Source organism: Bufo gargarizans, chromosome 5, assembly GCF_014858855.1.
Source record: "Bufo gargarizans isolate SCDJY-AF-19 chromosome 5, ASM1485885v1, whole genome shotgun sequence".
Taxonomy (NCBI): Eukaryota; Metazoa; Chordata; class Amphibia; order Anura; family Bufonidae; genus Bufo; species Bufo gargarizans.
Genome location: NC_058084.1, coordinates 327148712 through 327174063, shown reverse-complemented (window position 1 = coordinate 327174063; position 25352 = coordinate 327148712). Strand labels below are relative to the sequence as shown.

At 41.2% G+C, this 25352-nt stretch overlaps 1 protein-coding gene across 1 annotated transcript in view; it reads left to right on the top strand.

The window, feature by feature from the left end:
* The first annotated feature begins 23667 nt into the window (after positions 1-23667).
* The window catches only part of LOC122939663, a 44889-nt gene continuing 43204 nt past the window's right edge, over positions 23668-25352 (top strand). The window contains exon 1 of the mRNA XM_044295821.1: positions 23668-23784. The gene's annotated coding sequence lies outside the window, so the exon portion shown is untranslated. The remainder of the gene's footprint in view (positions 23785-25352) is intronic.

Genomic DNA, 25352 nt, shown 5'->3' with positions numbered 1-25352 from the left:
TCAAAAACCCAATTTTTAGGGACCAGTTCAGGTCTGAAGTTACTTTTTGCGAGGCTTACATAATAGAAACCACCCAAAAATGACCCTATTCTATAAACAACACCCCTCAAGGTATTCAAAACTAATTTTTACAAACTTTGTTAATCCTTTAGGTGTTCCACAAGAATTAATGGAAAATAGAGATACAATTTAAAAATTTCCCTTTTTTGGCAGATTTTCCATTTTAATAATTTTTTTCCAGTTGCAAAGCCAAACCAAACTCAATATTTATGGCCCTGATTCTGTAGTTTACAGAAACACCCCATATGTGGTCGTAAACTACTGTACGGGCACACGGCAGGGCGCAGAAGGAAAGTAATGCCATACAGTTTTTGGAAGGCAGATTTTGCTGGACTGTTTTTTTTTTTACACCATGTCCCATTTGAAGCCCCCCTGATGCACCCCTAGAGTAGAAACTCCATAAAAGTGACCCCCATCTAGGAAACTACACCCCTCAAGGTATTCAAAACTGATTTTATAAACGTCGTTAACACTTTAGGTGTTCCACAAGAATTAATGGAAAATAGAGATACAATTAAAAAATTTCACTTTTTTGCAGATTTTCAATTTTTTATTTTTTTTTACTTTTATAAAGCAAGGGTTAACAGCCAAACAAAACTCTATATTTATGGCCCTGATTCTGTAGTTTACAGAAACACCCCATATGTGGTCGTAAACAGTTGTACGGGCACGCGGCAGGGCGCAGAAGGAAAAGAATGCCATACGGTTTTTGGAAGGCAAATTTTGCTGGACTGTTTTATTTAAACCATGTCCCATTTGAAGCACCCCTGATGCACCCCTAGAGTAGAAACTCCAAAAAAGTGACCCCATTTTAGAAACTACGGGATAGGGTGGCAGTTTTGTTGGGGTTATTTTACCAAAATATTATGGTTATTTGTTTAAGTTTTATATAACAAAGCATTTAAAAAAAAATATTCTTTAGTGTCTCCACATTCTGAAAGCCATAGTTTTATTTATTTTTTGGGCGACTACAAGACATAAATATGTCAACTTTTTTTATTTATGTAAGTTTTACACAATGATTTCATTTTTGAAACAAAAAAAATCATGTTTTAGTGTCTCCATAGTCTGAGAGTCATAGTTTTTTTCAATTTTTGGTGTGATTATCTTAGGTAGGGTATGATTTTTGCGGGATGAGATGACAGTTTGATTTCCACTATTTTGGGGTGTGTATGACTTTTTGATCGCTTGCTATTACACTTTTTGTGATGTAAGGTGCTTTTTTTACACCGTGTTTATTTAAAAAAATTACGGTGTTCACCTGAGGGGTTAGGTCATGTGATATTTTCGTAGAGCAGGTTCTTGCGGACTGGGCAATACCTAATATGTATACATTTTTTATTTACTTAAGTTTTACACAATACTAGCATTTTTTAAAGCATCTTTTAAACAAAAAAAATGATGTTTTAGTGTCTCCATATTCTGAGTCATAGTTTTTTTTATTTTTTGGGTGATTGTCTTAGGTAGGGGCTCATTTTTTGCGGGATCAGGTGACGGTTAGATTGGTACTATTTTGGGGGGCATATGCCTTTTTGATCACTTGGTGTTGCACTTTTCGTGATGTAAGGTGACAAAATTTTTTTTTACACCGTTTTTATTTTTTAAAAATTATGGTATTTATTGGACAGGGTGGATCATGTGATATATTTATAGAGCCGGTCATTATGGACGCGGCGATACCTTATATGTGTGTGTTTTTTTTTATAAAATAAGGGGAAAGGGGCTTTTTTTTTCTTTTTTTACTTATATTATAAATTTTATTACTTCATTAATTTTATTAAAAATTTTATTTTTTTTAACTTTTTTTCTTTACTTTATTTCTGATGTTCACTTTTGGGGGTCTGATCCCATCTGCAATGCATTACAATACATCTGTATTGTAATGCATTGCCTATTCGTGTACTACAGTGAGTAGTACTCCTCGGCTCCAGTAGAAGGCAGTTCCCGATGCCGTGCAAGGCATTGGGCAGCCTCTGCACAGCATCGGGCTGCCTTCTGAGACATCGAGTCCCCGCCACAGCAGCGCGGGGACTCGATGGGCTCACCCGAAACAAATGTAATTAATCCGCACGATTGCCGATACGGAGGGGTCACAGGACCCCCCCTCGGCATTGACCCAGGGGTCAATGCCCCCCCCAGCACCCCCCCTCGGCATTGATTTCAGCAGGCACCCAATTCCAATCACCGGTACGTCATGTATCCTTAAGTACCAGGGCATCATGACGTACCAGTACGTCATGTGTCCCCAAGAGGTTAAACCAAAAAGTTATATTTAGCTCTTATCCATCCACATAACATTGTTCCAATAGTCTGCTGGTTTGTACAGGTGATATTTAGCAAGCTGCAGAGGACAGCAATGATCTTTTGTGGAGAGGAGCGGCTTTCTCCTTGTCATTGTGCCATGCATATCATAGACAAAATGGGATCCACTAAATTCTTGTTTATATAGCATTATAAAATCTGTAGAGTTTTCAGGTTTCTAATATCGTTTTGCTGATGGGTAAAATTATATTTGCTTATATGTTGTAATTATGTTGTCTAATTGTAAAGACTAACAAATTGCCCTATGGGGAAGTTGTGCACTTTTGGATGCCTGGAATTCATGCCAAAGTGACAGTCATACTTGGCTTAACTATGAGTTTTAGTTACGATTCTCACTAGGACAACCCATGACGTTGCTATTGACGTGCATGGCTAAAATACATTCTTCTGTTGTAGCGGTTTTTCGTTAACGTTTCATTATGGTTGTAATATATGGTTTCATTCTACTTTTCCCATGCTGCAAACATGTTAAATCCTATAATTATCCCTTGAGTGCATTGAACGGTCTGCTCAGAATACTTGACAAAATATAGCTGGTAAATGAACCACTATAGCTGCTGAGATGCAAAATGATTAAAAGGTCAAGCAATGGTTTAGGCTTTACGCTACTCTGCAAGATGCTAGTTACTATTTATTACTGCATAGATTTAGAAGGTTATTTAGAAAGCTGGGAATTTTTTATACTCAGCATTTCTGTATCCTATCTCAGTATAGACTTTGCACTTTATTTTTATAGAGAGGATAAATCTCCAAGACCATAAATTCTTATGGTTATAATAATCCAACATGCAACGAAAATAAGAGCAATGATCAATTAGCAAGAAACTTACTATGCAGACACAAATTGCTGGAGCACTAAAGGCATCCGATAGGTCTCCTGACTTGTCTTAGTAACTACTTTTAATCCCCGTGACAAGAAAATGCTGGAGCAGCTTACTAATACGCTATGCCCTTTCTCTTTTATTCCTCCAGGAAGTGTATTAATGAATTGATAACTAGGTGTTACTATTTAACCTTGTTCATAAGTGATGTCTCTACAAAATCAGAAATTTCCCAAAGTAACTATAAGTATCTATCTGCCAGATAGAGAAGCGTGATTTGTCACTCCACAGAACACGTTTCCACTGCTCCAGAGTCCAGTGGCGGTGTGTTTTACACCACTCCATCCAACTCTTGGCATTGTGCTTGGTGATATAAGGCTTGCATACAGCTGCTTTGCCATAGAAACACATGCCATGGAGCTCTTGGCACACAGTTTTATGCTCATGCTAATGCTGGGAGGTTTGGAGCTCTGCAACCGAGTCAGCAGAACTTTGGCAACTTTTATGCACTATGCACCTCAGCACCTGGCGACCCTGCTGTGTAACTTTAGTCGTCTGCCATGAACATAACATCTGGATTCAATGATTAAAGGGGTTGCCCGGCAACCCTCCATTCATTTCTATGGGATTGACGAACATAGCCGAGTGCTGGCACGGCTATTTCTGTAAGCCCCATAGAAGTGAATAGTGGTGGCCATACTTCCGCTGTGTGCTTCCCATTCATATCAAAGGGACTTCTGAAAATATCCAACCAAGCACACTACTCAGATATTTATTTAGGGTGGCCACGCATGCGCAGTGTGCCCTCTGGCACATTGAGAGCTCCGCTCTAAGGATAGGTACCTGCACCTATCAGACATTGGAGGCATATCTTAGTGATATGCCCCTAGTGTCTAAGATGGGACAACCCCTTTGAGGGGCCACTCTGGGAGTATAATACTGATGAGGATAGGTCATCAATATCCGATTGGTGGGGGTCTGACTCCTAGCACCACCACTGATCAGCTGTTTGAAGAGGCTGTGGCCCGCACAGCATGCCAAGCTTGGTATTGTTGCTCAGGCCCATTCACTGGCCTAGGAAGATGCCGCAGTGCTCACTGCAGCGCCGCCGGCTATTCAAACAGCTGAATGTCAGGGGTACTGGGAGTCAGACCCCACCAATCAGATACTGATGACTGGTCCTGAGGATAGGAAAATCCCTGCAAAATTGTGTCACAATTCTTTTACACATATAGTACAGTTTATTTGCAGCATTTTTCTGCACTTTTGCATTTTATACTAGTATATACTGTAAGAAGGCACAAGGAATCATCGTGGATGATAGGTATGTGGCACTGAGGTTTTCATGTGTGGGATGGCTCTTACTGAGAGTAGTCAAAGTGCTGGGTCGGTGATTACTCCCCACGGTCTGGGCCGGGTTTTGACAGGCCTATAAAAAACAGCCAGCAGTGTCAGGTGGGTGGATAACTCCTCTCTGACACTGGAGCTGTGTGAAACTCTGCTGAGATCTGAGGCCTGCGTGTGGGCTGAAAGCTGAAGACAGTGTGTCGGGTGAGCAGGCCACCTAAAGCCTGTAGGTGGACTTTCTGAGGCTGAGCATTAGGCCTGTTGTGGATTAAACACCCAGGATCAAAGGTGAATGTTTTTCTGTATGGACTGTTTTGGGTGTGAACTAACACCAATACTGAAAATGGACAGTCATATTGTGAACATGCAACTACTGTGAATAAACACTGCAGTTTTTGAGTTAGAAACTTGTCTTTGCCTCTATACTGCACTCGCTTGTGCTTTCTACCAGAGCGAATCCCCACAATACAAAGGATGGTAATCCCACTGCATGTAAGAAATTGTATGATACAAATTACCTAAATGCCTATAAATAGACTATATATCTTTATTTAATATGCCTTTATTGAATTTACCTAGTACAACATTGTGTACATGTTCTGCTTAATTAGTTTATAATTATATACTTTGCTTGTATTATTGCATTTCCACATAGCCATTGCATGAAATATGATCATTGGATTCACATATTCTTTTCACAGGTTGAATGTATCATTCACGATTTTTTCAAAAACACACAAGCATAACACAGAATTTGTAGAATAGACTGAACTATGACTTTGATGTGAGGACCTTCTGGTGGGCGAACCCTGTAAAAAATTATATAATTATATATGAGGGCCTGCTGGTGAGTGGACCCTGTCAAAAATTAGATGTGAGGGCCTGCTGGTATCCCCTGCAACAGCTCTGTGGTGGTGTGCTGTTTGTCACCTAGGCAGATCAGCTTTAGCCCGACCTGTTGCCGCTTCCCCACTGCAGTGCTACACTGCCCACTGCTTCCATGGTTAAGTGGACCTTCCCAGTAACTGCGTTGGTCAGAGCACGTGTGATGTTAAGGGCACATGTTGGTGGAAGGCTGACACGGCACACCTTGAAAAATAGTGGCGGCTGGGGACTGCGTAACGAGGGACGGCTGCCGAAATCAGGTTACGGAAAGCCTAAATGGCAACATTTCCAGGGCCAGTAATTTGGAAAGTTGCGCATTTAGTGCTATGGAAAATTATAGATAAATTATGGAAAAAATATATTTGTTGTCAGTAATATTTTTCCCAAAATCTGGCCCTGACACACAGACGCTATTGCAGCACAGATGTGACAATTCACTGCAGGGAGCATTTATAGGATAATTATGTATAAATTATGGAAAAATATATTTGTTGTCAGTAATATTTTTCCCAATATCTGCCCCTGACACACAGACGCTATTGCAGCACAGATGTGACCATTCACTGCAGGGACCGTTTATAGGAAAAATGTGGATAAATTATGGAGAAAATATAATTGTTTTCAATAATATTCTTCCTATATCTGCCCCTGACACACAGAAGATATTACTAAACAGATGTCACAAGTCACTGCAGACACCCTCTATAGAAAAAGAATCGCAAAGTATGGAAAAATAAAATCGAAGACTACTTAGCAAGATTTAATTGCTGCCACCACATACAATAGTCCTTAAAAGGACTTTTGGGTCTTTGAAGTGTTTTAAAATTGAATAAATTGCGATCACAAACTCCCTACACTATCAGTCCCTTCCTAAGCGCAGCTCTCCATGACTCACATTGAGCCAAACCCGCGCCATCGGGTGCTATAAAAGCATCCGATGACGCGTTCCGGCCAGCCAATCACTGTAATGCCAGTAGCCAACATGGCTACTGGCATTACAGTGATGGCTACACTTACCTGCACGTTTATTGGCTGCTCAGCAGCCATAAAATGTGCGGGAAGGATACTCGAGCATGGAGCGCAAGCACATGCGATACTCGGCCTAGTACCGCCATGTGCCGAGCATAGCGATGCTCGAGCCGAACAGGTATTCAGCCGAGCATGCTCGCTCAACACTAGTATTCAGACTTTAGAGGACACACATAAATTAAAATGTTTATATATAATTTAACTCGCTGTTTTATTCATTTGTGCCTTGCTAATTTAAAGAGCATCTGTCAGCAGATTTGTACCTTTAAAACTGGCTGACCTGTTATATGTGCGCTTGGCATGGGACTGTATCATATAGAATACTGGTGGGAGAGGACTGGTGTTATTTACATAGAACTGCATGGCATAGAAGACTGGAGGGAGAGGACAGGCATTTTAATGTATGGGGGCACTACAGAGAAGATTATAACTCCAGGGGGTATGGCAAGAGGCATTATAATTACAGGGGACAGTAGTGGGGAGCATTACTACTACTGAGAGCTTCATAGGAATGCCTTATTGATTGGCCTTATTTCTATTAGGGGTGCCCTATAGGAGGGCCTTATTAGTACTGAAGGCACTGTAGGGAGCCTTATTACCACTGGGGGTACTATGGGGTGGGGCCTGGCACTAATGGGTGGGCTTTAGCGGTGACCAAGCCTGTAAAGCCGTCCATCTGTGTCATGATGTCACCGGGAACACTGCTAGGCGAAAGTCTCCGCCTAGCAGTGTAAAAATTTAAACAAAGTAGCCCTTGCCCTGCGCTTTACAGCGCAGGCCAAGGGAGAGCATTGGAGCATGAAATGTCAGAGGGGCTGAGTGGGGGAAGAAGGGATTATTTCCGAGTTCAGCTCTGATCCCGAACAACCGCTTAAACGGCACCTGACAGCATATTTGTACCTATGAAACTGGATGACCTGTTACATGTGCACTTGGCAGCTGAAGGCATCTGTGTTGGTCCCATGTTCATATGTGCCAGCATTGCTGAGAAAAATAATGTTTTAATGTATGAAAATGAGCCTCTAGGAGCAACGGGGGTGTTGCCATTACTCAATAGAGGCTCTGCTCGCTCTGCAACTGCCACGCCCTCTGCACTTTGAGAAGGCCAGGCATGATGATGTGCTCCCTTCCTGGCCCTGTCAATCAAAGTGGTGAGGGCGCAGAAGTTGCAGACAGTTGCAGAAAGAGCAGAGGCTCAAAGTGTAATTGCAACGCCTCTGTTGCTACTAGAGGCTCTTTTGCATATATATATAAAAAAAAAAAATATCACATCTGAGCACATATGAACATGGGACCAACAGAGATGCCTTTAGATGCCAAGTGCACAATCAACAGGTCAGACAGTTTCATAGGTACAAATCTGCTGACAGGTGCCCATTAAATACTGATCAGTTTTTTAAATATAGACTGTGCTCTCTCTGATGTATTGAAATGGAGTTTAGAGGTGACAACAACTATAGGCATTCATTATAGTCCATATGAGTTTGTGACCTTGGAATGTCAGCTTTTTTATTGAATACACTGCAGCTCAAATTTAGCATTGTCCTTCAAGAGGTCTTGTGGGTTTAGGGGAATAAAAGTTCAATAGTCAGCAAACTTACTAATGTTGTCTTCCAAATCTGCATTTTCTGATCTTGCTACAGGGAATGCTACAGAAGTTCAGATATGTTTTTCTTATGTTATTCAAGAAAGATAATCATGTCTAGCAATGGGCAGAAGGGGACACTTTTTAGGTCAATCTGTTGGCAATGCAGGGTAACCTATCTCGCCCTGAAAGTCCCTACACCACTAAAGTCAAAAAAGAGAGAGCGCAATATTTGACTTGACGGCCCTTGTATCAGAAACCTAGTTCTGCATTACCCTGGTAGTCCCTACAATGGGATGAACAGGAGAAAGAGTTGGCATAAACCTGCAGTTCCACTGTTGCATATAGATAATCAACCAGTATCAATCAAATAAAACTTGACTCGAGACTATACCAGACACAAGTCAAACTATTTCAACATGTTTCCTCGCTGTATTGTTCATCAGGAGACATAAATAAGTAACTGCAGACACAAGTATAAACTAAAGTAAAGTTCAGGAAACATAGGAAGCCAGTTTAGCACGAGAGGAGGTAGTATTTAATGTAGGTTTCTATCCTAAAGAAATTGTCTTGTCGTTGGCGGACAGGCACAAATAATTTTGTACAAAATGTATTTGCCAAGAATCTCGCTTTTAATAATGTAGCATTAGTACATTTTGTTTAGTGAGTATGGCATATAATTTTCTTTATTATTTGTGTATGCAGAGTGCTTTTGCATTGTGTTTGTTTTGGCTTTAGTGCTTTCAGCCATGGCGACGTCCACCTGCGCACTGGGATGTGCTAACTAACTCCCATTTTTATTTTTATTTTACAATTACTTTCTAATTTATTTTAATTAAAAACGTTTCCTCTTTTAGATTCTAGGTACCCACCCTTCTCCACTGGCTTTAGGTAAACACAGCAGTCATTGCGCATGCCATACATACAATGTTGGTAAAAGTTAGAAGCTGTGACCTTGTGAGCTAGGTTGTCCAGAGAAAAAGTGGTCAGCCATAGTTTAGGTGACTTTGGGGGCACTATGCGGATAATAATTCAATATCTATACCAGAGCACCCCCAATAATTACATGATATTTATAGTTATCCTGTTCAAGCATATGTGCTACTTCAACCTTCGCACCCCTTATATCAATAGCATTATTGCTGGCAAATATTTTGTATTAGGGCCCCATAGATTGAAGCCATACAGTCCTGATCAAAAGTTTAAGACCACTTGAACAATGGCTAAAAAATCATATTTAGCATGGCTGGATCTTAACAAGGTTCCAAGTAGAGCTTCAACATGCCACAAGAAGAAATGGGAGTGAGACAAAACATTTTTCGAGCATTCAATTTAATGAAAACAGCGAATAAACTGAAACAGGCTGGTTTTCAGCTGATCAAAAGTTTAGGACCACACCTCCAAAAAAAACCTAAACCCCCCTCAAAACAGAAATCCAACTTCCAAACATGAACTCAGTAATGAGAAGCTCCGCCATTATTGTTTACCTCTTCCAAAATTCATTTCGGCATGCTTGATGCAAGCGTTTCCATGAGGTGAGTGGGAACATTTCTCCAAGTGGGGAAGACGGCCGCACGAAGGCCATCTACTGTCTGGAACTGTTGTCCATTTTGTAAACTTCCCTTGCCATCCATCCCCAAAGGTTCTCAATTGGATTTAGATCAGATGAACACGCAGGATGGGCCAAAAGAGTGATGTTATTCTCCTGGAAGAAGTCCCTTATTCTGCGGGCATTGTGTACTGTAGCGTTGTCTTGTTGAAAAACCCAGTCGTTACCACACAGACGAGGGCCCTCAGTCATGAGGAATGCTCTCTGCAACATCTGGGATATAGCCAGCGGCCGTTTGACGCCCCTGCACTTCCTGAAGCTCAATTTTTCCACTGAAGGAAAAAGCACCCCAGACCATTATGGCGCCCCCTCCACTGTGGCGCGTAGAAAACATCTCAGGTGGGATCTGTTTGTCATGCCAGCCATGCCAGTAACGTTGGAAACCATCATGTCCCATGTTTGGTGCTCTCTTGCAAAGTCCAAACGAGCAGTTCTGTGACGTTCAAGGAGACAAGGTCTTTGAAGACGTTTTTTGTTTTTGAAGCCCTTCAGTCTCAGATGCCATCTGATGGTTATGGGGCTGCAGTCAGCACCAGTAAGGGCCTTAATTTGGGTCGAGGATCGTCCAGTGTCTTGACGGACAGCCAATTGGATCCTCCGGCTCAGTGCTGATGAATTTTTTTTGGGTCTTCCACTTGACTTTTTTGTTCCATAACCCTCAGGATCATTTAAGAAATTCCAAATGACTGTCTTACTGTGTCCCACCTCAGCAGCGATGGCGCGCTGTGAGAGACCCTGCTTATGCAGTTCAACAACCCGACCACGTTCAAAAAGGGAGAGTTTTTTTGCCTTTGCCATCACAACGTGTGACAACCTGACAGAAAATGACAATGAATCCACATCTTTGCACAGATTTGGCCTTTTAAAGGCATGTGGTCCTAAAATTTGGATCAGCTGAAAAACAGCCTGTTTCAGTTTAATATTTTTTTTTCAATTAATTGAATGCTCAAAAAATGTTTTGTCTCACTCTCATTTCTTCTTGTTGCATGTTGAAGCTGTACTTGGAACCTTGTTAAGATCCAACAATGTAAAATATGATTTTTTGCCATTTTTCAAGTGGTCTTAAACTTTTGATCAGGACTGTATGAGGGAGATTTATCAAAACTGGTGCAAAGGAAAACTGGCCTAGTTGCTCATAACAACCAATCAGAGTACGCCTCTCACTCTCCAAAGGAGCACTGAAAAATGAAAGGTGGAATCCGAACAGCTTTAAATATTTTTTATTATGAAGGAAACAATATTTCCATACAAGTACATATCCAAAACATTGTTACTTTTAGTGATGGACGAACATCAGCCAGGACGGTTCGCGAACGCGTGTTCATGATCAAATGTTCGCGAACCGCTCGTTCGCGGCAGGCCCCTTTGACTGTAATGGCAGGCGAACTTGAAAAACCTTCAGGTCATATTTGCAGCCACCAAATACTTACTAGAAGTGGACAAATAGTCCCACAATATGGACAGTGACATACCAGAGGGGGATCATTGGCAGAAATTCCCACAAAAAATATGTATTTTAATCAGGGGCCATTTTTATACGTCTTAAAGGGAAACTCTCAAAAATGTGCCCTGCTGGAGCCTAGAAAATTTTAATTTTAGGCCACAGGAGTACAGGTCCCAAAAAGTAGGCATTTACCTGACAGAAAAGAACTTGTGATGATGTGGCTGGAGGTACATTAGGCGGTCACTGGATAAAATTTTACTGTAGGCCAGTACAGGCCCCCACAATAAGGCATTCACCTGACAGAAAAGAACTTGTGATTATGTGGCTGGAGGTACATTAGGCGGTCACTGGATAAAAATTTAACTGTAGGCCAGTACAGGTTCCAGAAATTAGGCATTAACCTGACAGAAAACAACTTGTAATTATAAGGCTGGAGGTACATTAGGCGGTCACTGGATAACATTTTTACTGTAGGCCACTGGAGTACAGTCCCCAAAAATTAGGCATTCACCTGACAGAAAATAATTTGTGATGATGTGGCTGCCCTTAAACGACACTGCACCAAAAACAGGAATGCTACTGTAAAGGAAATCACAGAATGGGCTCAGGAATTCCTCCAGAAACCATTGTCAGTGAACACAATCCACCGTGCCATCCGCCGTTGCCAGCTGAAACTCTACAGTGCAAAGAAGAAGCCATTTCTAAGCAAGATCCACAAGCTCAGGCGTTTTCACTGGGCCAGGGATCATTTAAAATGGAGTGTGGCAAAATGGAAGACTGTTCTGAGGTCAGACGAGTCACGATTCGAAGTTCTTTTTGGAAATCTGGGACGCCATGTCATCCAGACCAAAGAGGACAAGGACAACCCAAGTTGTTATCAACGCTCAGTTCAGAAGCCTGCATCTCTGATGGTATGGGGTTGCATGAGTGCGTGTGGCATGGGCAGCTTGCATATCTGGAAAGGCACCACCAATGCAGAAAAATATATTCAGGTTCTAGAACAACATATGCTCCCATCCAGACGTCATCTCTTTCAGGGAAGACCCTGCATTTTTCAACAAGATAATTCCAGACCACATTCTGCATCAATCACAACATCATGGCTGTGTAGGAGAAGGATCCGGGTACTGAAATGGCCAGTCTGCAGACGATTGAACAGTTAGAGGCCTGTATTAGACGAGAATGGGAGAGCATTCCTATTTCTAAACTTGAGAAACTGGTCTCCTCGGTCCCCAGACGTCTGTTGAGTGTTGTAAAAAGAAGGGGAGATGCCACACAGTGGTGAAAATGGCCTTGTCCCAACTTTTTGGGGATTTGTTGACACCATGAAATTCTGATTCAACATATTTTTCCCTTAAAATGGTACATTTTCTCAGTTTAAACTTTTGTTCCGTGATTTATGTTCTATTCTGAATAAAATATTAGAAGTTGGCACCTCCACATCATTGCATTCAGTTTTTATTCACAATTTGCATAGTGTCCCAACTTTTTGGGAATCCGGTTTGTATATCGAACCCCTTAATAGGTATTTTGTGGAAGCAGTTATATCGCAGGCCTCAATCAGTATTTTGTGAAAGCAGGTATATCAAACCCCTTAATCAGTATTTTGTGGAAGCATGTATACGGTAGGCCCCAATCAATATTTGCTAGAAACAGGTATATCGAACCCCTTATCCAGTATTTTGTGGAAGCAGGTACAGACGTGGACAAAATTGTTGGTACCCTTTGGTCAATGAAAGAAAAAGTCACAATGGTCACAGAAATAACTTTAATCTGACAAAAGTAATAATAAATTAAAATTCTATAAATGTTAACCAATGAAAGTCAGACATTGTTTTTCAACCATGCTTCAACAGAATTATGTAAAAAAATAAACTCATGAAACAGGCATGGACAAAAATGATGGTACCCCTAACTTAATATTTTGTTGCGCAACCTTTTGAGGCAATCACTGCAATCAAACGCTTCCTGTAACTGTCAATGAGACATCTGCACCTCTCAGCAGGTATTTTGGCCCACTCCTCATGAGCAAACTGCTCCAGTTGTGTCCGGTTTGAAGGGTGCCTTTTCCAGACTGCATGTTTCAGCTCCTTCCAAAGATGCTCAATAGGATTGAGGTCAGGGCTCATAGAAGGCCACTTTAGAATAGTCCAATTTTTTCCTCTTAGCCATTCTTGGGTGTTTTTAGCGGTGTGTTTTGGGTCATTGTCCTGTTGCAAGACCCATGACCTGCGACTGAGACCAAGCTTTCTGACACTGGCTAGTACATTTCTCTCTAGAATTCCTTGATAGTCTTGAGATTTCATTGTACCCTGCACAGATTCAAGACACCCTGTGCCAGACGCAGCAAAGCAGCCCCAGAACATAACAGAGCCTCCTCCATGTTTCACAGTAGGGACAGTGTTCTTTTCTTGATATGCTTCATTTTTTCGTCTGTGAACATACAGCTGATGTGCCTTGGCAAAAACTTCGATTTTTGTCTCATCTGTCCACAGGACATTCTCCCAGAAGCTTTGTGGCTTGTCAACATGTAGTTTGGCATATTCCAGTCTTGCTTTTTTATGATTCGTTTTCAACAATGGTGTCCTCCTTGGTCGTCTCCCATGTAGTCCACTTTGGCTCAAACAACGACGGATGGTGCGATCTGACACTGATGTTCCTTGAGCATGAAGTTCACCTTGAATCTCTTTAGAAGTCTTTCTAGGCTCTTTTGTTACCATTCGGATTATCCGTCTCTTAGATTTGTCATCAATTTTCCTCCTGCGGCCACGTCCAGGGAGGTTGGCTACAGTCCCATGGATCTTAAACTTATGAATAATATGTGCAACTGTACTCACAGGAACATCTAGTTGCTTGGAGATGGTCTTATAGCCTTTACCTTTAACATGCTTGTCTATAATTTTCTTTCTGATCTCTTGAGACAGCTCTTTCCTTTGCTTCCTCTGGTCCATGTCGAGTGTGGTACACACCATATCACCAAACAACACAGTGATTACCTGGAGCCATATATATAGGCCCAATGGCTGATTACAAGGTTGTAGACACCTGTGATGCTAATTAGTGGACACACCTTGAATTAACATGTCCCTTTGGTCACATTATGTTCTGTGTTTTCTAGGGGTACCATCATTTTTGTCCATGCCTGTTTCATGAGTTTATTTTTTTACATAATTCTGTTGAAGCATGGTTGAAAAACAATGTCTGACTTTCATTGGTTAACATTTATAGAATTTTAATTTATTATTACTTTTGTCAGATTAAAGTTATTTCTGTGACCATTGTGACTTTTTCTTTCATTGACCAAAGGGTACCAACAATTTTGTCCACGTCTGTATATCGCAGCCCTCAATCAGTATTTTGTGGAAGCAGGTATATCAAACCGCCTAATCAGTATTTTGTGGAAGCAGGTATATCTCAGGTCTCAATCAATATTTGGTGAAATCAGATATATCAAACCCTTTAATCAGTATTTTGTGGAAGCAGGTATATCACACCCCTCAATCAATATTTGGTGGAAACAAGTATATCAAACCCCTTAATCGGTATTTTGTGGAAGCAAGTATATCGCAGGCCTCAATCAATAATTGGTAGAAACAGGTATATCAAACCACTTAATCAGTATTTTGCGAAACAGGTATATCACAGCCCTCAATCAGTATTTTGTGGAAGCAGGTATATCAAACCCCTTAATCAGTATTTTGTGGAAGCAGGTATATCGCAGGCCTCAATCAATATTTGGTGGAATCATGTATATCAAACCCCTTAATCAGTATCTTGTGGAAGCAGGTATATCGCAGCCCTCAATAAGTATTTTGTGGAAGCAGGTATATCAAACTCCTTAATCAGTATTTTGTGGAAGCAGGTAAATCGCAGCCCTCAATAAATAGTTGGTGGAAACAGGTATATCAAACCCCTTAATCAGTATTTTGTGAAAGCAGGTATATCGCAGCCCTCAATCAATATTTGGTGGAAACAGGTATATCGAACCCCTTAATCGGTATTTTGTGGAAGGAGGTATATCGCAGGCCTCAATCAATTTTTGGTAGAAACAGGTATATCAAACCCCTTAATCAGTATTTTGTGGAAGCAGGTATATCGCAGCCCTCAATCAGTATTTTGTGGAAGCAGGTATATCGCAGGTCTCAGTCAATATTTGATGGAAACAGGTATATCTAACCCCTTAATCGGTATTTTGTGAAAGCAGGTATATCACAAGCCTCAATCAATATTTTGTGGAAGCAGGTATATCAAACCCCTTAATCAGTATTTTGTGGAAGCAGGTATATATCAGGCCTCAATCAATATTTGGTAGAAACAGGTATATCAAACCTTTAATCTGTATTTTGTGGAAGCAGGTATATCGCACCCCTTAATCATTATTTTGTGTAAGCAGGTATATCAAACCCCTTAATCAGTATTTTGTGTTAACAGGTATATAGCACCCCTCAATAAATATTTGGTGGAGGCAGGTATATCAATCCCCTTATTCAGTATTTTGTGGAAGCAGGTATATGACAGCCCTCAATCAGTATTTTGTGAACGAAGGTATATCACACCCCTCAATCAGTTTTTTTGGGGGCAACTGGTATATCACACCAGTTGCAATTAGTTGTTCCAATAGCTGCGGTATCGCAGCAGAACCGCACACAACTGCTGCACAATACAAATACACTATAATATACTTTCTATGTTAGAAAGTATATTATAAGTATATCACACCCCTCAGTATATCACACCTATTGATAGCACACCTATACCAGTCCTTAAAAGGATTTTTGTGGCCCTATTAGCTAGCGTTTGGTGTCCCTAGCAGTCTGTCCCTGCTCCACAAAGCAACCTCCCTCTACACTGGCAAGACACAGAATGTAAAATGGCTGCCAAATCGGGTTCTTTTATAGGGTGGGGGTGTGTCCATGTGCTGAAACATCTCAATTGGCTGTCGTGTCCCACCTTATGGATGAGTCATGGGTCAAAGTTTAGTGCATTGCAAAATAATATGGCTTCGGCAGACATCGCCATATGTTCGTATGTTCGGCGAATGGCAAACGCGCAAAGTTTGCCGCGAAACAACCTCCGGGGGAACCACAAGGCCATCTCTAGTTACTTTATTTTTCATCCCAACCTCATAATACCCTCCCTACCCACCAACCCATTGCGGTGCATCTCTCTAAGAAAAGGGGGAAGTCAAAGAAAGAGATTTAGAATTTCCAATCCCCCCATATCTTAATCCATTTTTCCTCTATATTCCTTTGTTTATAAAGAACTTTTTCATATCTTTTAATCTTGTTGACCAAGTTGAGCCATTTTGTCACATTTGGAATATCCCGTGAAAACTAGACCCGTGTAATCAGAAGTCTTGCCAAAAACATTACCTTTATCAAAATAATCTTTTTATATTTTAACAATTTACCCTGGACAGATCACCCAATATCCAGCACTCCACCATAAAAGGAATTACAACTTTTAATTTTTGGGTAATAAAGTCAACAATCGCTGACCAAAATTCTTTTAGTTTTGTACAAAGCCAAAACATATGGATAAAGTCAGCTCCTGCTGCATCACAACGTAGGCAATTGGATTTATTCCTTAAACCACATTTATTAAGCCACAGTGGCGTAACGTAAACTCTATGTAAACTATTAAATTGAACTAAAATATGATTAAAGTTGTGAGACACTAGTCTTAAGTTGAACAATATATTCTCCCAATCATCTACTTGTAAAGTTGAACTTTCAACTCCCCAGGCCCTTTGTCCAGGAAAGCATATATTATTAAATAGTGTTTTAACTAGTAATTTATAAAGTTGAGCAATCTTAACCTTGTGACCTAGACTACCAATTAGTTGATTTAAAGGTGTAGAAACATCTACCTCTAACAAAATTTTCCCTTTAATACTGTGTAGTGCCGAACGTAACTTAAGATACCTATCACGTCTGGTAAGGCAGGTACCAGATGTGCGGCGCAGAGGGAAGGGAGACCGGGTGCCCTAACACAAGGAAGAGGGAGGAGTGGTGACCCCTACTCACCTAGCACTGGCACCTGGCTACCCTGACGTCCCTAGACAGGTTGCTCACCTGTATGCCGATCACATGCCTCGTCCCTGGCTTACCCTGAAAGAAGCCCTAGGTAGTGAGAAGGGAGGTAGGAGCACTAGTCCTCACCACTGACACCTAGGGTAACAATAGGGAGTGGACAAACAACACAAACACCACATGTAATCCCCGAAGGGATACGACAAACATTAGGAAACAGACTGGAGAGAACCGGAGATCCAACCGCACTGGTTCCAACAGCTCCAGCAGGCTCCACAGCAACACCACCTGAGGTCAGAATGGAACAAATTTCTACAGCTGAAACTCAAAAAAATTAGAATATTGTGCAAAAGTTCATTTATTCCAGTGATGCAACTTAAAAAGAGTTGCATTAATGCAACTTAAAATTAGAATATTGTGAAAAGGTTCAATATTCTAGGCTCAAAGTGTCACACTCTAGTCAGCTAACTATTCCATACCCCCTGAGCAAATGGTACCTGAGATTGTGACTTTGGGGTTCATAAGCTGTAAGCCATAATCACCCAAATTACAACAAATAAAGGCTTGAAATATCTCGCTTTGCATGTAATCAGTCTATCTCATATATTAGTTTCCCCTATTAAGTTGCATTACTGAAATAAATTAACTTTGCACAATATTCAAATTTTTTGAGTTTCACCTTGGCAACAAGGGAAGTAGGAAGAGAGAATATATAGTGGCTGGGAGTGGCAGACAAAAAACAGCTGAAAGGAAAACTACCGATACCTAGATAGGACAAAAAGGATCACAAACCAAAACAGGAAAACCTGGACCGGAACCCATTCTCACCACTAGGTCATGGAGCGATCCCTAGAATTCGGGCGAGTATCCACCAGCTGAGACCTTCTGACCCCAGGCACCACAGGGTCAACGATAGGTCGTGACACCCTCGTGACAATACCTAAACCAAGGTAAATTACTTATATTCTCTCTTTGTGCTAAGTCAAAAAATAAAAGTATTTCCCCATTCCTCACTACCTGTGCAACATAAAGAAAATTATTTTTTTGCCAATAGTGATCACCTGCCAATTCAACTAAAACCTGTAAATAATAATTGTGCCATAAGGGGGTACAGCCCAAAGAGCCCTTTATCCCCATCCAGCCTTACTAAACAATTTCCGTGCCTCTCTGTAGTCCTGTTGTATATTAGATACATAGCTGTCCGGATTCCAATAAGGTAAACATAGTATCATAAGAAGATCTATTCACCAGGGTCTTACATAGTGGGCTTTTCTTCCATTCACAATAAAGCAATAACTGTGCAGCTATAAAGTAAGTATTAAAATATGGAAGGTTCAGTCCTCCCATTTCTATTGACTTATAAAGGTAATCTACTTTAAGTCTTTCCCACTTTCTTCCCATATTAGATCATTAATATTTCTCTTGGTTAGTTTAAAAAATGTATCCTCAATCCATATTGGAGAGTTCCTCAGGATATATAGGAACTAGGGTAGAATTACCATCTTAATTAGGGATATTCTATCAGCTCTAGATAGAAGTCTCAACCATGTCACAATTTTGGATCTAGTTTTACTTATCAAGTGAATCAAATAATCAAATAATCTTCAATCTTAGGGGATATCATCAAACTAATTATTCAAAGGAATCAGAACTCTTCAAGATGTTCAAGGAGCCCTCATTGGAAAGCTGAAGTCTGTCTACGGGCATGAGAGTGGTTTTTAACCAATTAATATCAAGACCTGAAACTTTGCCAAAGGATTTAACTAACTATCTGAATAATTCTTGGAAGTGTAATATTAGTATTATGTATAAAAAATAATACATCATCTGCATATAAGGAAATGTCCAATGTCCCATTTTTTTTCTTTGCAGTCTGCATTGGAGGTGTGGCTGACTCCATTGGTCGTACACTCCTAACTAACCTGTCTGTCCCATAGAATGATTTTAATCAGTGCAAGTATAAAGCTGTAGCCTGCTCTCCCTGTATTTATTGGAGGTCCAGGAGAGGTACAATACAGAGTGCATGCTTCTGGAGCTTGCATTCCCTGAATTTAATGGAGGCCATTGTGGCGCCAAAAGAGGTATAATATAGTGTGGGCAGAGCATACATGTGGAACCTGCATTCCCTAAATTCAATAGAGGCCAGTTGAGCACCAGAGGAGGTAGTAATTACTGTAGGTTCCTGTCCTAAAGAAATCGCCTTGTCGTTGGCAGATAGGCACAAATAATTTTGTACAAAATGTATTTGCGAACAATCTCACATTTATAACGTAGCATTAGTACATTTTCTATAATGAGCATGGAACGATTGTATTTATTTTATTATTTGTGTTTGCATTGATTGTTTTTGCTTTTGTGCTTTCAGCCATGGTGATGTGCACCTGAGCATTGGGATGTGCTGATTAACCCCCATTTTTTTATATAGATAATTACTGGTTCAAAACATAGAACAGGATAGAATCAATATCTTCCAAATCTAAAGAACAAAGAACATTGCTGTGCAAGGGTGGCTGCTGTAAACCCCTTGCATTGAGATTGGTATACATTAGGAGGACATAGGGTGTTAAACAGGAGGGAAGGTGGTAACAATACATTCCTGAAGATACTGGGATTGATTGAAGATAATAAGCATACTGAGCATATTCAGACACCATGCTGAAAGAGGCCGGCTGCATTTTGGGGAAAACTGACAGTACAGGGAAGGAATAAAAGCAGTTGCGTCATGTACACCTAGGGCTGAATATACTGCAAATAACTGAAGATACAATGTCCCCTGAGACTTTTCCTCCACTTCTGCTTTTGTTCCAACACAGGCTTAGAGTTTCCCACCGCTCTCTTGGTCAGTGATGTGTGAAAGAATGGTCTGTCTGGCTCAGTTTCTTAAGGTGGATTTACATGGCCCGGATAGCGGGACGATTATTGGGAACAAACACTCGTTTGTTGGTTGAAATGATTGGAAGTGCAGACACCTCAATGATCATTCCCAGGCAGCAGATTGTGCTGTCTAAACTCTGCTGCCCAGGAGCAATGATTTTATATGGGGACGAGCGATAGCAACATCAGTCACTTGTGCTCTTACTGTGGAGATGATCGGTGCATGTAAATGCAGTGCTTCACCTCCACTTAACGACAAGCCAACTGTTGGGAAGGAACGCTTCCTTCCCGACAATTGGCTTCTCCTCTGAGCATATGAATGCGCCGTTAGCTAGTCTAAGCTAGCCATGGCTGAATCTAAATTCTGCCGAAAAATGCAGAAAGGGTTAACAAGAACAGAATTGCACACCTATGGTTGTTTGCAGAGACATCAAAGCATCCATATAAGAGAGTCAGGAGCTACTACTGCCATCATTGTTGCTGCCCATACACAGCTATTGGGAGAAGGCTACACTGTTATATATTTAGGAACTGTGCCTTTTGCTACAGGATTTTTGCTGCTATTTGTACCACTGCTTCCATCATCCATCTAGTAAAGAAAGACTTTAATGCAATCAACGGGCCTGGTTATTGTTTCAACCTGTCGCCACCTCTGCATCTGCCCCTTTTCACTGGCCAAAGATCAAGTCAATTATCAGGGACCGACACAGGTACAAACACCTATTCACAATAATTGTCCTGTATAAGGCTAGGTCTACGCGACAACATTTGTCGCACGACAATAAGATAGGGAACAACTACACTGCAACATTTTGTCGCACTAATGTCACACAACAATTTTTATAATGATAGTCTATGGTGTCGCAATGCGACATGCTGCGACTGCGACAGTCGCAGAAAAATCCATTTCGAATTGGTTTTTTTTGCGACTGTCGCGTCGCAGCATGTCGCATATTGCAATGCAATGCAACACTGTAGACTATCGTTATATAAATTGTCGGGCGACATTGGTGTGAAGAAAAAATTGCGCGACAAATGTCGTTGTGTAGACCTAGCCTAAAAGTGTTGCTGTGTAAAGGTGCTGCAGATCACCTGGCAAACGTGCATATGTTCATCACGTCATTGCATCTTTCATGCAACATTTAGCAGCCATCATCCATCCCCTTACTGTAAATTCAGCTCTATTGCGACTCAGTGACTGGGTAGTGATCGGGTATGAACAGTTTGTTTCGATCATTGTGAATCGCCCTGTGTAAAAGGGACCTTATTCAAGGATTGTCTGTAAAAGTGCAATATATGGACAAAAAGGAAGTCAATATCGTATGTTCATACACAGGGCCGGACTGGGGATAAACACCAGCCCTGGAAAAAGTTGCATACCAGCCCCACAGCATTGCGTCATTATTTACTTGTTTATAAAAGGGGAAAACTTTCATTTTAAAACACGTGTGAACACGAATATGAACTTTGCCCCACAATAGCTCTTTTGTAGAACCCCCATTGTTCATATTATCACAGTAGACCAGCTTTTCCCAACCAGGATGCCTCCAGCTGTTGCAAAACTACAACTCTCAGCATGCCCAGACAGCGTTTGGTGGGAGATGTAGTTTTGCAACAGCTGGTGGCATCCTGGTAGGGAAACACTACAGTAGACCATTATCCCATCCAATTGGGTCAGAACTAAGAATAATCAAAGAACTTTACTTTAAAGAATGGAAGACACAGTTTCAAACTCTTACTTTATATTAGTTACTCAACACACACAAAACCAGTAGTTGATGAATAGTGCAAAAAAAAACTTGAGGGGAAAAAAGAATAAACCTTTTGAGGTAAAAAGTGCAAAATGTTATACTAAACCATGTGACCATGGACCATGCTGGTATAACCTGGGCATCTGTATATAATTATATATGTACAGCTGAAATAAGTTATACATCTTCTTGTATATAGTGAATGGACCATGTTGGTATAACCTGGGCATCTCCTGTATATATTTATATATGTACAGCTGGAATAAGTTATACATCTTCTTGTATATAGTGAATGGACCATGTTGGTATAACCTGGGTATCTCCTGTATATAAGTATATATGTAGAGCTGGTATAAGTTATACATCTTCTTGTATACATTGTATAACTTATACCGGCTCTACATATATAATTATATACAGGAGATGCACAGGTTATACCAGCATGCTCCATATCAGTATCACTGTATTCAAGAAGATGTATAACTTATACCAGCTGTACATATATAATTATATACAGGAGATACCCAGGTTATACCAACTGTACATATATCATTATATACAGGAGGTACCCAGGTTATACCAGCATGGTCCATTAAAGATTTATAATTTATACCAGCTGTACATTTATAATATCCAGATGATGCCTAAGTTATTCCAACTTAGTACATATTTAATTTATACTCAGATATATAGTCCTCCTGTAAGTACCTGGGGCAGTGGGATCTGTGCTAACCTTGTGCCTAGTTGGCTGAGTGCTGATTCTGCTGGCTCTTCAAGCCCTGGACGGCATGGACCAGGAGCGTGGAATTGTGGATGGCAGGCAGTGCCAGTGAGCATTAAACAGAATGGCACCCGTTCACGCCTGAACTAAAGGTACGCGCCGTCGGATGTGCCACTCAAGCAGCAGCGCTGATGATGTGTGACATCACGTCATACAGGACACTGTGCGATCCTGTGCTGCCCCGACCTGCTCTCTGTGATCAGCACGGCCGGCCGTAGCTACACCGGCCAAGGAGCCTCCTCACTGTCGGCGCGGCAGTCAGCTACACGCCTACACCGGCCAAGGAGCCTCCTCGCTGTCGGCACGGCCGGCCCTGAGGCAGTCAGCTACACGCCTACACCGGCCAAGGAGCCTCCTTGCTGTTGGCGCGGCCGGCCCTGAGGCAGTCAGCTACACGCCTACACCGGCCAAGGAGCCTCCTCGCTGTTGGCATGGCCGGCCCTGAGGCAGTCAGCTACACGCCTACACCGGCCAAGGAGCCTCCTTGCTGTCGGCACGGCCGGCCCTGAGGCAGTCAGCTACACGCCTACACCTGCCAAGGAGCCTACTTGCTGTTGCCTGCGGCCGGCCGTGCGGCAGTCAGGGCTACCGGCCTAACGGGAATTTTCCCGGTGTCCCGGTAGGCCAGTCCACCCCTGTTCATGCAGACGAGTTATAGTATAGTATATACAGTATAAGTATATGAACTGTATATTTGGTAACAAGAGCTCAGCTGAGTCCATAAAAAGAACAAAGCCAATTTAGAAGCAATATCTTATGTGTTCAATTAATGTTTGACTCCATACTTAGTAGTAAACATCGGTAGCATAAATCCAAGTGGAAATGAGCGATCATTCAAGTAGAGAACTTTAAGAGAACCACCTATTCATAGCCGTGGCTGTTAATATCTTTCACAGTCCTGGCACATTCTTCTGTTGTGAGCAGGTGCAAGCGGACACTTTCCCCCTAGAACTAAACTGACAAAAATGGATCAACATCAGAAAAGACATTCATTATGTGAGTGACACAGAGTAACATTATCTGAATATGAGCAATGACACCTTCACAGGAAGCAGCAAAAAGTCTGTGGTTTCTTCTTCTGAGCAGAGAAAAAAATACTAGATTTTTTTTTTAAACTCGTCTGAAGAAACACTTACGGAAACACCTCCGTACAAAAATATACAAGCAATAACTTGCAAGCAGTTTCTTTAAAGATGACACATCTCTACCTTCATATAATTGTATAAAAGTGAGCCCTTTCCATGGTAAGTGTATATTTTTTTGCTTTAATCAGACCATATTTAACGGCTTTCCGTTGTTTGATGGGTTTGCCTGAAGCGACTCCTTATGCTAGGAGTTCACCTTATATGCATCCCCATTCATTTCCTTTGGTGGAGCTTCTGTTGGATGTATATATATACAAAGCATTGTTAGGAAAAAGTATAAAATAACAGGAAGCAACCTTGAAACTCCCACCACGTTCATGTTTGGAAACAATAACTTGAACCAGAAAAGAGATTTACCTTCTAACATAAAGGAATAAATGGAACTCTAAGGCCCAAATATTTGCATGACACACAATACTGCAGTATATTTGAGTTACCTGCCTGGAAAAAGTCCTGCAACTGGTCATTGCTCACAAATTCCCATAATAGTTTTTTTCCATGTTTCGTCTGTTCCTCGTAGTTTGGTATAATAAATGTATTCTGCACAGTTTGATGGTGAGCTCCTTCATATGACTTACATTGTGAACCTAACAAAATGTCAGCTCATGAATGTTCCTAGGGGGTTTCTCCCATGCCCAGCCCCACTAGAATGCATCCTCTACATGCTAACAGATCTTTGGCCTGCACTTCAAATTCACCTGCAATGTTGAGTGAATATTAGTGCTCAAGGGCCTTACTGAAGCTCCAGCCTTAAAAGGGACAACCAATATTTATTTATTTTGATGGCTTATCGCTACGGTAAGTTATCAATATCTCATCAGCAGGGGTCTGACATCTCGCACCCCCATCACTTAGCTCCTCCAGAAGTAGGTGCCGGAACTACAAAGCTCAGTCCATTATGTAGTGGATGGAGCTGATTACTGCAGAGCTGCTCACATTCTCTTCAATGGGAGGAGAACTGCAGTAACCAGATCTGTCCACTACTGGTGGAAGGAGCTGTGTCTATTTTCGGCACCTACTTCCAGTGATGATGCTCTTTCAGAACAGCTGATTAGTGATGGCATCTGTCGGACCCCTGCTGATCTGATATAAGCCTATTCCAAAGATAGGCCATCAATATCAAAATACTGGACAATCCCCTTAACACTCATTCAGACACAGGCAAACATCTTAGATTTATTAGTCCTAAATGAAAGTTACTGATAAATGCCCACTGAACACCAAGAATACAAGAGGCATCATTTAATTGAATATTCCAAGAAGCTGCATATTTTTTCAGAACATCAACTGAGTGTTATTTGATTTTGCCTTGTAGCATTTTGGTCTTAAGGCTTTTTAATATGGACCAATGCACAGACAATCATTAGGAACTAATCAAACGTTCCTGATGATTGCCTTGTCATCACTGGAGCATTAACATGCAGCAATCATCTCCTCTGTATGGGGATGAGCGAATGCTACAGTAATAGTTCGTCCCCATACAAATTTATTGTATACACAGGGCAATGTGTTACCCGCAAATTATGTTTTTTTATGTGCTGCATACAGACGCAATCACCCAATAAACTGCCATTTTCTTGTTCATTGAGTGATTGAGTGATCCCCAGCCCATGCAAAAGGGTCTCTAGGCTCAAATCCAGCCAGGAGAAACACCTGAATCAATTAAG